This window comes from Ochotona princeps, chromosome 27 (genome assembly GCF_030435755.1).
Source record: "Ochotona princeps isolate mOchPri1 chromosome 27, mOchPri1.hap1, whole genome shotgun sequence".
In the NCBI taxonomy this organism is placed as follows: domain Eukaryota; kingdom Metazoa; phylum Chordata; class Mammalia; order Lagomorpha; family Ochotonidae; genus Ochotona; species Ochotona princeps.
The window spans coordinates 5,102,579-5,115,413 of record NC_080858.1 but is presented as its reverse complement, the minus strand read 5'-3'; the positions used below and the strand labels follow the sequence as shown (position 1 = coordinate 5,115,413).

At 47.0% G+C, this 12,835-nt stretch overlaps 1 protein-coding gene across 3 annotated transcripts in view; it reads left to right on the top strand.

Annotated features, from left to right (window-relative positions):
• The first annotated feature begins 10,446 nt into the window (after nucleotides 1–10,446).
• Nucleotides 10,447–12,835, top strand: part of RESF1 (retroelement silencing factor 1) — a 31,057-nt gene continuing 28,668 nt past the window's right edge. The window contains exons 1-3 of one of the 3 annotated variants that reach the window (XM_058656063.1): nucleotides 10,999–11,099; nucleotides 11,919–12,073; nucleotides 12,152–12,224. The gene's annotated coding sequence lies outside the window, so the exon portion shown is untranslated. Of the gene's footprint in view, nucleotides 10,764–10,975; nucleotides 11,100–11,918; nucleotides 12,074–12,151; nucleotides 12,225–12,835 lie in introns of those variants that run through there. The other 2 variants (XM_058656066.1, XM_058656064.1) reach the window with 2 other exon arrangements.

Genomic DNA, 12,835 nt, shown 5'->3' with positions numbered 1-12,835 from the left:
GGCCGGTCAGCCTGTTGGTCTGTTGCCTTGCCTCTCATTTATAATAAAACTTTGTTGCGACTGTCACTGGTGAATGTAACATTCTGTCTTAGTGGTCGAGTGGGTACAATAATGCAATGAACAACCTGGGTACACTTTCAGACTGCAGATACCTTTCCCTGTTATGGGGTGCAGCCAGTATAGCCAGCACCCATTGACAGTGGGCAAATGAAATGTGGCTGTGTCCCCTGCCCTCTGTTCTGAAGGTGGGTCCTAACAGCAATAGAATGTTAATTCCATCCTCAGCCACTCTTCCCACACCACCTAGGTATTTGCTCCTGCCCACCTGTGATTCACCTACCAACTGAGAGGGGACAGTATTGCATTGTTGTGTAACCACTCCCCTCACAAGCCCCTTTAAAGGGCCCATGAAGCGGAGGCCCGCTCTCTTTTTAGTCAGGTGCTTCCGTTACTCTGGCACCTTGAATTTTGGTTGACCCAGGACAGGCAATCCCCTGAGCATGGTCCCTGTGTACTGCTTAGATGGGGCAATGGTTAAAATAATGTTGTTTCTGGTTTGTGTACTATCAGGAGTTCCAGGAGAGGTGAGGCCTAGCAGTAGTGGAATGTGGGCAGAGAAGCCAGGGAAAGGTGAATGTCTGCAGCTTTGTAAGTGTGCTCAAACTGTTATTCGTTGCATGTCTGTTAGGATAACTTATATTGTTGGGGAAGTTGGGACATAGGTTTTCAGCTTAACGGATGGACTTAAGGGTAATGACCATTTGTTCCTCTTTGGATTATGTTTGGTTGGATTATGATTGGTTGGATTGCCATATGGACTTGTGATTTGCTATTTCTAGTAAGCTCTATTATCACCAAGCTTGGTTAATAAAGACTCTTTAATAAACCTTAAACATATCTGGTGTGATCTCGCTTGCACCCCTAGCATCTCTGCTCACATTCCATTACTGCTAGGCCTCACCTCTGCTGGAACTCTTGAAAGTACACAAATTAGAAACACAAAACATCTTAGCATCGCTGTCTTCATTGCCCCACCCACGCTGTGAAGAGCAGGTGAGAAATACAGACACACAGGGGCCATGCTCAAGGAATACCTGTCCTCAGAGTCTATCCTGGCCTGGAGTCGGAAGCCTGTGACCAAGAGAGCGATCCTCTCCCTACCATGGACCTTTAAGGGACTAGTAAGGCAAGTGGTTATACAGCAATACAATACTGCCCCCTGTGAGATTCCAGGTGATGATAGGTGAGTATCACAGGTGGGCAGGAGGGAACACATAGACGGTGGGGTGGGAATGGCTTCCAAGCCTGTGACCCTGAACTAGCTGCCTACCCTACCACATGGTAAGGTTACGTTTTATAAAAATAAAATCATATTTCTCCCTCGTTTTTTTAACTTTCCAAGAACATATTTCTTTCAAGGGGAACTTCTTCCCTTGTAGAAGGACAGAGGGGCAAAATTAACATATCAATTATTCACCATTTCAGATTTGTAACAAAAGCAAGGAGAAGTGACCCACCTAATCTTATCTCTGGGTAAGCTTATCATTAGACTGAGAGGAAGAAGTTAACCAGTTCCAGCCTTCTGAGGTTCTTTTGTTTCAGAGCCAGGTGCTATCGTGAACAAAATTTTTTCTTTGTTTTGTCTTTGAGTTGTTGAATAAAGACACCTCCTCCATCATTACTTTGGGTTTTTTCTCTTTCTTTTCTTGGATCCCTTGCTGCCACTATGGCAAGTAATCTGGGGTCTTTCCTGCCTTGGAGCCTCTCCTGCCACTAGGGCAGAAACCACCTTCCCTCTTCTCCTTAAATAAATCTTGCTTTAAAACTAGAGTTTGTTCGCAGGAAACTTTCTTCCTGTGAGACAAGAAACAAAGTTGCGGTTGTGTTTCATGTGAATTCCCTGCAACATTACCTGAGCTGAACAGTGTTGAACTCTATAAACTCTACTGGGGTGATGCCCATGCCACCGTGTTCCCTGAGCCGAGCAGAAGGACGAGGGTTGAAAAAAGGACAACAGACAGTGGGTCATTCGTGTAAGGAGAATGCTGCTTTATTGAGAAAATGCTGCTGTTTTTATACTATTTTCTGGTGCTCTGTACGTGTCCACCCTTACTCCTGGGGGCTTATCTATTTCTCCATATGGCATTATTCAACCTCTTCCAGACACACTACCTGGAAGTTGCAGTTGGGGGGATGGCCCAAGATATACATTCTCAATTCCTGAAAGTTTGCACAGATAACTAAGCAAACAATTCTGGGAATCACTCAAGCATCCTTGTGACCAGCATGTAGGCAAGATGGTGGAATTTTCCCATGCTAGGGTCTAGGAGATGTCGGCCCACAGCACTCTACAGATGTGAGGATATAATGCAGTGGGCATCTCTACTTCCAGATCAAAGATGGACTACCAATGAAACTGCTAACTATATCCTGACAATAGGATGCAGGACTCTTTGCATTGTCTATGCCCACAATGATGGGCATATGACTGTTTATGAAGAATTATACTATAGTAATAATATAGCGGAACTCAGTGGGAGTTGGGAGGGGACTTGTAGTGGGGATAAGGGAAATCCCAAGATGTGTGGAACCGTATTATAAAATGCTAATAATAAAAAAAGGAAAGAAAGATATCTGTCTCTCTTCCTGTCAAGCAAGGAGAATAAAATGAATTTTAGATTGTTGAAAAATATTATTTTTCTTGGCAATTAAGTGTCTGGCTGCTCCAGGCTGTGTCGAAGTCTTCACAGATCTTGAGGTGTCTCGTCTTTCTTTTCTTTCTTCCTTTCTTTCTTTTCTTTCTTCCTTCCTTCCTTTCTTTCTTTCTTTCTTTCTTTCTTTCTTTCTTTCTTTCTTTCTTTCTTTCTTTCTTTCTTTCTTTCTCCTCTCTCTCTTTCTTTCAGGATTTATTGTCAGGAGCCACATACTATAGCCACACTGAAGCCATTTTGAATATAGACCTATGGGACAGTGGAAAACCCCCGGTTGGCTAGATGCTTGGGAAAGAGGTTATGAAACTAATCACATGCTTAGCTTCAATTGTTTCTAGCAACTCTTTCAGAATGTGATTGATGCTGTACTTACCGACATCTTATTACTGATTACCTATGCTATTGTCGATATGTTGGTTACTATTGTTGATATGGTGGCTGCTCAAGAACAATCGGTCTTGAGACCATGGCCTGCATCCCAGTTTCTCCTTCCCTCCCTGAGCCTTAGTTACTGAATAATATAAAAACCCTCAGTTGAAATCAGTAAACTGACAGCTTGATCAGACCTACTGTCTTGCTGTCCATTCTTTGTGTCTCTTGTCCAGTCATTCTCTCCTAGGTGGCTATGACCCAGTTGACTGTCCTGCTGGACGGGACAATTTATTTATTTTATCTTGCAAGGTCAGATTTCCAGAGAGAAGGAGAGACAAACAAAAAGATTTTCCATCTACTGATTGACTCCCCAAGTGGCCGCTATAGCTAGACCTGAACTGATTTAATGCCAGGAGCCAGGAGCTTCTTCTGGGTCTGCCACACAGGTGCAGGCTACAAACAGGGAGCTAGAAGGGAAGTGGAGCAGCCGGGATACAAACTGGTACACACATGGGATTCTGGTACATGCAAGGTGAGGAATTTAGCACACCAGGTCCTTTTTTTTTTTTAAGATTTATTTGTTTTTATTGGAAAGGCAGATAAATAGGAGGAGAGGCAGAGAGGAAGGTCTTCTGTCTGATGATTCACTCCCCAATGGCTGCAATGGCTGGAGCTGACCTGATCTGAAGCTAGCAACCAGAAGATTCTTCCAGGTCTCCCACAGGGGTGCTGGTTCCCAAGGCTTTGGGGCTGTCTCCTACTGCTTTCCCAGGCCACAAGCTGGGAGTTGGATGGGAATCATGGTCTCCGGGATTAGAACTGGTGTCCATATGGGATCCTGGCATGTGCAAGGTAGGGACTTTAGCCACTGGGCTACCATGCTGGGCCCTGTGTTTTCTTTTTTGAAGATTTCTTTTGAGCAAGGTTACAAACTGACATTCATGAGATTCGTTCTCTGTTGCTGTCCAAACAAATCCCCATACTAACTACTGAAACTAATCCTACTTAGCATCTCAAGTGTGTGTGCAAACCATGCTTGGCACATGGCTCTGCCAGGTCTCTGCTGAGGGTTTCACAAGGCAAGAGTTCACATCCAAGCTCATCTAGGCTTCTGCAGGCTGCATTGCCTTCTCAAACTTTCCCTGTGTTCTATCTGCATCCAAGCCAACAAACGTGGGTCAAAGCCACCTGGAGCTTTCAGGCTCTCAATATCTCCTTCCCCCAGGTCTCTCTGACCTCCTACCCTCCCTTGCTGATGTCTTCAAGGCTCCTATAGTTACACGGGCTGCTCCTAGACAGCCCAAGATAAGGTCCCTGCTTCAAGGTCAGATTATTAGTAAATTTAGTTATATCTGCTGTGTATGTAAATGCTACAACCATGAAGTAACACTGGAAAAGGAAGGCTCAGGGTCCTTAATTCTACCTATTGTGTTCATGGATGGAATTCAGCAATGCCACAGATTTGGATGGTAAGATAGCTACCTTTTTATTTTCATGAAAGCTTACCAGTGGCCTTGGCACAATGACTCAATGGTTAAATCCTTAGCTTGCAAGTGCAGGGATCCCATATGCGTGCTAGTAGGTGTCCCAGCTGTTCCACCTCCCATCCAGCTCCATATTTATGGCCTGAGAAAGCAGTAGCTGCACACACATGGGAGACCCAGAAGGAGCTCCTGGCTTTGCATTAGCTCAGTTCTAGCCATTGTAGGTATTTGAGAAGTAAACCAGTGGTCCGAGATCTTTCTTCTCTGCCTCTCTCTGTAAATCTGATCTACTTTTCCAATAAAAACAAATCTTAAAAAAAAAAAAAAAGGAAAACTTTACCAGTATGTATTATTTCCTTTCCATTATGGATATTGTTGGGAAATCCACAGTAACTTTTACAGTATTCCAGGACAATCACAAACACTTTCACATTATATGAGTTAATGCAAAGAATTAGAAATGTTATTTTTATTGACCATTTGAAAGTCAGCTATTCTTAAGCATATCACATATCGTAATTTGATATCTTGTGTTTTTAATTAATCTCAGTTACAATTGTGCATGTTTTATATATTCAAAACTATGATTATATGCAGGGATCCATGTACTCTGCCAACAGGCAGAGAAGTTTATGGCACAAAAGCAAAGGAAAGAACTCCTGTCACATTCTATGTGACATTAGCTTACTGCCATTTCTGCAGTCTAGGTAGACAGATAAAGAGAGAGACATTTCCGGACAAATCAGTCCTTGGGCAAGGAGACAGACAGAAGGAGAGGTGGTTGTTCCCAAGGAGTAACTATCTCCCCGAGAAACCATTTGCTGGGGTATTTTCTAGCAAGTTAGGGGAGGAATGTAGCAAGCAGGGAGGGTTCTGCCTGTTCAAGTAACATACATCTTCATACATTGTGTGTTCAGAGCAAGTATTGACTCCTACAAGTTTCTTTTGCTTGTTTGTTTTTTTTAAGTTTTGGAGTTAACGTTGTGGTATAGTGGGATAAGCTACCTCCTGCAATGTTGTCAGCATCCCATATCAGAATACCAGTTCGAGTAGCAACTGTTCCCAGGTACAGCATCCCAACCCAGCTCCCTCAAATGCCCTTGGGAAAGCAGCAGCAGAAGGCTCAAATGTTGAGACTCCTGCCAACCACAGAGGCTCTTGGCTTTTGCCTGGTGTAGGCCAGTTGATAACAGCCATTTGGGGAGTAAACTAGCAGATAGAAGTTCTGTTTCTCTGTCTTTCCCTGTTTCCATCACTCTGCCTTTTAAGTGAAAATCTTTAAAGCTTGTCTTTAATTTTTTTGTATAATGATTTTTATGTATTTATTTTCAAGGCGGAGAGGCAGACCACTCTCATCCACTGATTCACTCCCCAAATGCCAGTAACAGCTAGGGCTGAAGTCAGGCCATAGCCGGGAAGCAAAAATCTGGCTGATTCTCTCCCGCATTGGTTACAGGGACCAAAGTACTTGAGCCATCCTCTGCTGCCCCCAAGGATGTGCATTAGCAGGGAGCTAGAATGGAAAGTGGAGCCAGGACGGGGTTCAGCACTATGACAAGGGGTGCAGGCATTTTGAAAGGTTGCTTACTCTACTTGTACCCTAACTGTCCACTATCTCATCTGATTCCTCACAAAGCCACGATCATGTCCTCTACGTGCCTTCACAGACATCCCAACAAACCCTGACCTGGAGCTCATCAGAAGCCTGCAGTGTCTCTGCTCGATTCGGAGCTCATCGGAAGCTTGCAGTGTTTCTGGTTGACTTGGGCCTCTACTGTCCCTCGGATCCTTTCTCCTGCCTTATGGCTGAGAATCCTCCCACCTGTGACTCCCCAAGAAGTGCTGCTCTGCCTCAGTCCCTAACAGATTACATCGTGTACATTGTTGCAGGGAATTGAAAGATGGCAGTAACCTCATTTCTTCTCTCACACAAAAGAGGAATTTTCATGTGGACAATTTCAGATTAGAGTGAAAGAGGTCTCCTGTCCTGGAGACAAGTTCAAGGGAAGAAAGACCTGAGAAAGGGAAGAAAATCCTGACAGTGGTGTGTTTTCTGCACCATCTCAGTAAAGGGGGACAACTGAGTCAAAGGGTGGAGGGAGAAAGCACTCACCTTGGCAGCCCCCTTCTCTCGTTCTTAAGATAAGCTGAAATCTCTTCACCAGCTCTTTGATGGTAACTCACAGGTGGGGCGGGGTTGGCTTTGGTATGTCTCCTTTTGTCAAGACAACAACTCAAAGTGATGGGAATTGATATTCTGATTTTCGCCCTTGGCTCTCTCTCAGAGACTAAGGGACAAAGCCAGGAAGAATGTGCCATTGGGAGGATTAAAAAAAATGGAGAGAAGTAAAATTTTATATTTCATAAAGTAACTTCACTGGGAACAAAGACCCTAGCTACCTATTAGCCTATCATTGTGAAACTGTTCACCTCTTTCTGTGATCTTGTGGCCCCTTCTGCCTGTGGTATTCCAGGTCTCTGGTATCAGTATTTTCTCAGAAGTGGGCATTAAACATTGTTTTGCCTGTAGCCTCCTTTAACCTGTATAGTTGTGGGATTTGTAACAGACTTGTGGTGGTAACTCATCTCTCTTGGACTTGAATTTATTTTCATTTGCCCTGTGTGGTTAGGAGGTAGGTACTGGAAAACACTTTCCCAAGCCAAATGCATCTCCCTCCATTCCCCGGGCTTTTCCGTGTGAAGTGTGTGCACTGGGTTCTGTAACTATCTCCTACAGGCCTATGCCCATTCAATGGAGGAAGAAAGTCAACAGACTGCAATTTCCCCCTCAGGATGTGAGCTGGTGAGATCCAAACTTGAGTGCCCAAGGATCCCCCAGGTCTTGCATATCTGAAGTCTAGGGTTCCCTGTTTACTTCCTCCTATTGTTATGGAAATGGAAGATAGGAAGGCAGTGACCTTGGTTCTGGTTTCATAGGAAAGAATTTCCATTAGGCCATCACCCTGAGTAAAGCAAGAATTCTTTTAAGTCAGAAACCTCCTGCCACATCAGCCAGGAGGCAGGGCTCCAACAGAGGAAGGCCCCCATCTGGCTGCAACTGAGACCTACCTATCTTTCTTTTCTTCTCTTTTTTCTTTTTCTTCCTTTCTTTCTTTCTTTCTTTCTTTCTTTCTTTCTTTCTTTCTTTCTTTCTTTCTTTCTTTCTTTCTTTCTTTCTTTCTTTCTTTCTTTCTTTCTTTCTTTCTTTCTCTTTCTTCCTTTCTTCCTTTCTTTCCTTCCTTCCTTCCTTCCTTCCTCTCTTTCTTCCTTTCTCTCTCTCTCCCGCCCTCCCTCCCTTTCTTTCTTTCTTTTCATTTTTATTGGAAAGGCAGATTTACAGAGAGAAAGAGAGACAGAGGAAAAGATCTTCTGTCAGCTGACTCATTCCCCAAGTTGCTGCTACAAGCCAGAGCTGAGCTGATGTGAAGCCAGAAGCTTCTTCTGGGTGTCCCACAGGGGTACAGGGTCCCAAAACTTTGTGCCATCCTTGACTGCTTTCCAAGGCCACAGCAGGGAGCTGGATGGGAAGCAGGGCCGTAGGGACAAGAGGACTTTAGCCACTAGGTTACTATGCTAGGCCTTGCAACGAATCGTTTTTCTTTTTTTAAGATTTATTTATTTTCATTGTTATTGCAAAAACAGATAGACAGAAAGGAAGATCTTCCATGCAATGATTCACTCCACATGTGATCACAATGACCGGAGCTGAGTTGATCCAAAGCCAGGAACCAGGAGTCTCTTCCACATCTCCCACGTGGGTGCAGGGTCCCAAGGCTTTGGGCCGTCCTTGACTGTTTTTTTAGGCCACAAGCAAGGAGCTGGATGGGAAATGAGGCCACTGGGATTAGAATGGCGTCCATATGGGATCTTGGCACGTTCAAGGCAAGGACTTTAGCTACTAGGCCACCATGCCAGGCCCCACAGCAGAATCTTTTAAGCCGTTTCATTTGTTGTTTTGTTTGGGGGGGGGGTGCTGGGGTGTGTGTGGGTAGGAAAAAAACAAATAAACAAAAAACAAAATCCCAGCAGTTAACAATCCAAGGATGGGGACAAAGTTAATTAAAAATCCATCAGATGGATGTGTTTTGAAACTTCTATTTTCTAACCTAAAAACTCAGCAAGGTGACATCACTGCCTATGTTATTCTCATCATAAAACCAGAAACTCAGAGGTCTGGGAGCGCACTGGACGCAGCTTTTGGAGAGAAGCAAGCGTTCAACACCCTCTTAAAGAGACTTCACCCCTTCCTTGCTATTCTTGTGATAACAGTAGAAAGTCGGAGGAGTGTGATTGGTATTTTGCTTCCTAAGGGTAGCTTCTGGGAGAAACAGCCATTGTATATACTTCCAAAGGCACCCTCCCCGACCTTTCTCATTCCAACAGGGAGATGACCCTGGCTACTTTTTAGTTCATATAACTCCTTATGCTGTGAAAATTTCCAGTCAGGGATTGGTGCTGGATGTAGTAGTTCAAAGGATAGTAATAGCACCTGGGACTCCCATCTGAACTCGTGGGTTGGATCTGCGTTCCAGCTCCTGCTGCGTTGCTTACCAGTGCAGACCCTGGCTCCAGTACAAGCCCAGCCCCACCCAGGCATTCAGGGAGTGAACCAGCAGTCGGGAGCTCTCTGTTGTCTCTCAAAGAAAGATTAGTTCAAAAGAGAAATAAAAACCATTGACCTATTTCATCTTCTACAAGAACATTCATCTGCCATAACATATCCTATCTGTATTATAATACCTGGAAAAAATCATCTCCTCAGAAGCACGGTCGGGCTCTTGGCGCGTAGCTGTTGGATCAGCAGGCAGTACCTCCAGGTTCTGTCTCAGTAGTAGAACTGCAACTCATTAGAAATGCAAATTTCCAGCCCCATCACAAGCCAACTGAGTCAGCAATTTTGCAGGTGTTGCCTTTCAGCCCCTTTTGTTTTTTTTTTTCCCTTTTGTTTTTAAATTAAAAAAAAAAACGCATCTGAAAGGCAGAAATAGAGAAAAGACACACACAGAGACATTGATTCCATCTGTTACTTGACTCCACAAATGCCTGAATAACCGTTACCTGCTGCAGGCCAGCGTTGTGTACCTAGAGCATATAGAAAGCCACAAAGGCGACTCCATTTTTTTACTGTCATAACTGGCTTTCAAGTCGCCATGAACAGCATAATCTCACACAACAAATATAAACATGCTGAGTGAAGAACAGAAAGCTCACAGCTGCAAATAGAGTTAAAATTGCAGTGTGGGGCACTGATGTCTGCAAACACTGATAAGACCAGAACCAGAGTTTGAGAAAAAACAAGGGCGTGTCAGCAGCCAGGCCTCTGTCCCTGGCACCACCCCTTTCCAAACCCAGTCTGAGGCTAAAAACCCAGTGGTTTGTAAAGTCGGGCTTCCTACCTGGGGCTGCACTGCCTCACCTAAGGCAGCTCACCACCCTCTGCTTGGCCTACTGCCGGGCTTTCAACTCCTTAACCCAGTAGCCAACCCTTGAGGTTATCACAACCGTTACTTTTTACCTACTTGTGGGAAACATCCCCCAAACTCTGGGAAATACTCCCACCTGCCCAAACCCAAGGAACGGCTGGCTGCACAAGAGCAAGATACGGAGCCAGACAGGAAGGCACACTGCATGCAGGCAGTCACAACAAGCAGTTGATTTCCCTAATGAACTGGTCCCTCCCCCATTCCTCATTTGCTGAATACTATGTGGTTACCATCTTGTGGAAGTTGCCTACTTTGTTTTTTTGTGTGTGAGTCACTTCACTCCTCCACTTCCTCCTTGCTCCTGTTCAAGTTTCCGCCAAGCCGACCCTTCTGCAATTATTATCCTGCTTTTCTGTAGGGGTTTTCAGGTTCCTGGACTTTATGGCCACCACATCCGCAAGTTGCAGTGCAAGCTAGCTAGCTGTCATGTTTCAATGGCAGCTAAACTCTTTAAAAACAAACCACGCTTGTTTGCTTTTCTCACTACTATTTACCTGAGCTGTGAATTCAGCGTGTCACTTGATTGCTCGGATTATGTGATTTGTCCATGGGATTAAGGATCTGCCGCGTTTACTCACGGACACCTCCACATTCCCTTAGGACCTGTGACTTGCTGGTGCTGATTTGACTCGGATGATGAGTGAAGCAGGAGAATGTGGAGAAGTGCAAACCTGACTATGCCACAGAAGTAGGAAGCTGGGACTAGGAGTAAAGTAAGACTCCAGCCGCGCATCCCAAGCCCCCAGCTGCTTCTTATCTAGGCTGCCATAGTTTAATGCAAATCAAGAAAGAGGGCAGGACCATGCAAACGGCTCGGCCTCATTCGCTCAAGCCTTGTGAAAGAGCCGGAGCACACCCGGGCGGCACTAGGACCGGGAGCGAGGCCGCGGCGCGGTGGCGCGCCCGGGGCGGGGCCAGCGGGGCGGGGAGCGGGGCCTGGCTGCCCGGCCCGCCCTCGGAGGCGGACCTCACTTGACTTAAACCCCGGGACCGGGAGGCGGCCGCGTTCCCCCAACCTGCCCCGGGCCCGGCCGTCCTCCGCGTTCGCGGTAAGTAGGAGGCCGGGTACCGCGCGGAGCGGCGCGCGTCTTCCTAGGACGCAGCGCGGGGCGCTGGGGGCCCGAGGCGGCCGCGGGCCGGGGCTGGGCGCGCTGGCGGCTCCGGGCTTTTGTTCTGCGGCGCGGAGCGAGCGGCGGCGGTGGGCAGCCCCAGGCCCGAGCCTTCTGCGCCCTCGGCCGCCCCCCGTTCACTGCCTCGTCGGGCCGGCGGGGCCCGAGCCCTCGGTGCGGGACACGGGGCGGAGGGCGGCGCCTCGCGGGCTGCTTGCCTGCGCGCTGCAGCGCCCAGGGCGCAGGGGCCCGGGCGGGCACTCGCGGTGCGGTGCCGGGAGGGACCGCTTGCGTCTGTAGGCGCTCTTGTGCTACGGAGGAAGAGAAATCAACAACAACATCCACCCGTCTTTTTTGTTTTGCTTTTCTTTTTCCTCCTGGCTCCGTGTAAGCCTTATCCAGGAAGCAGGCGCTTGACTCTTGCGTGCGGACGGCCTGCGGGCGCGCTTGTGCAGAGAAGTCCGGTTCTCAGGGCGCTCCTCAGGACAACGGGGTCAGCTATCTGGGATGCACGCTCCCAGGCCGGCCAAGCATGCGCCAGCAGGAGTTGGGGGAGAGGGGAGTCATTGCAATGAGAACTCGGAGGGGGTCCTGAGTGATTGCCTGCAGAATATGGGTGAAAGCCGGTGATATGTGGCAGAACTTGGTAGCTCTGGTTCGTGTTGGGAGTTGCATTCCGCGAGGTTCCTCCCACCCCTCACGCTCCAGTCTTATTAATGTAATGAAGAAAATCGCTAAGGTGTGCTGTTTCTATGGCAGACTGCTAGGACAGAAGTGGACCTGGAGGAATCTGTGGCCTGTATCCTGAGCTAATGGCACTTTGAGTCCAGACCTAGTTCCCGTTTGTGTTTTCAGTATGCTGAATCAGTGTTCACTTTGACTGTTTTCGTCCTGAAGTTGCTCGGTCAGAGCAGGTGAACACATTAGCCAGCGGGGGAGGGGGGGGACTGCCATTGATATTGTAATTGTAGTAATTGTTGTGCTCTCCCTAGGATCCAGGAAGTGCAGGCACTGGAAGGAAATGGAAACACATTCACTAGTTATAGAGCAAAGGTATACTTCAAGGTAAGTGGGTCACTGGCCACTGAGACGCCTGCTCTGATTCAGTCGTGTAACCCATTCACTCTCCTGTGGAGTAATTTATCTATGGTGGAAAAAAATGATTAACTCTGTGTGAATCAACCCTGGTTGAACATTAACGCGGGTGGTGCTGGCTGGAGAAGGAGTGGTCCCTTTGGTGCGATACCGACAGGCATTGGTGTTGATGGTGCAACAGCTGTGGTTGATGTTACTCAGGTAGAGAGTTGTTACCTGTTACCAGCACAGGCTCAGTGATGCTCACCGGATCTCTGTCTTGCAACCATGATCCTGAGGGGGAGGATGCTAGGAAAGAAGGCCAACTCATCCCGAGCTGGACTCTTCCACCTGCTGTACCATTCGGGGGGTGATTGGAAGGAGAACAGTGGTAACATCTACCTCATGGGATTATTGAGACCAAAGGCATGGGGCGATTGGAAGGACAACGGTAAATGTCTACCTCATGGAATTGAGACCAAAGGCACTGGGCGATTGGAAGGAGGACAACAGTAGCATTCACCTCATGGGATTATTGAGACCAAAGGCTTGGGGCGATTGGAAGGACTAACAGTAGCGTCTACCTGGAGACCAAAGGCATG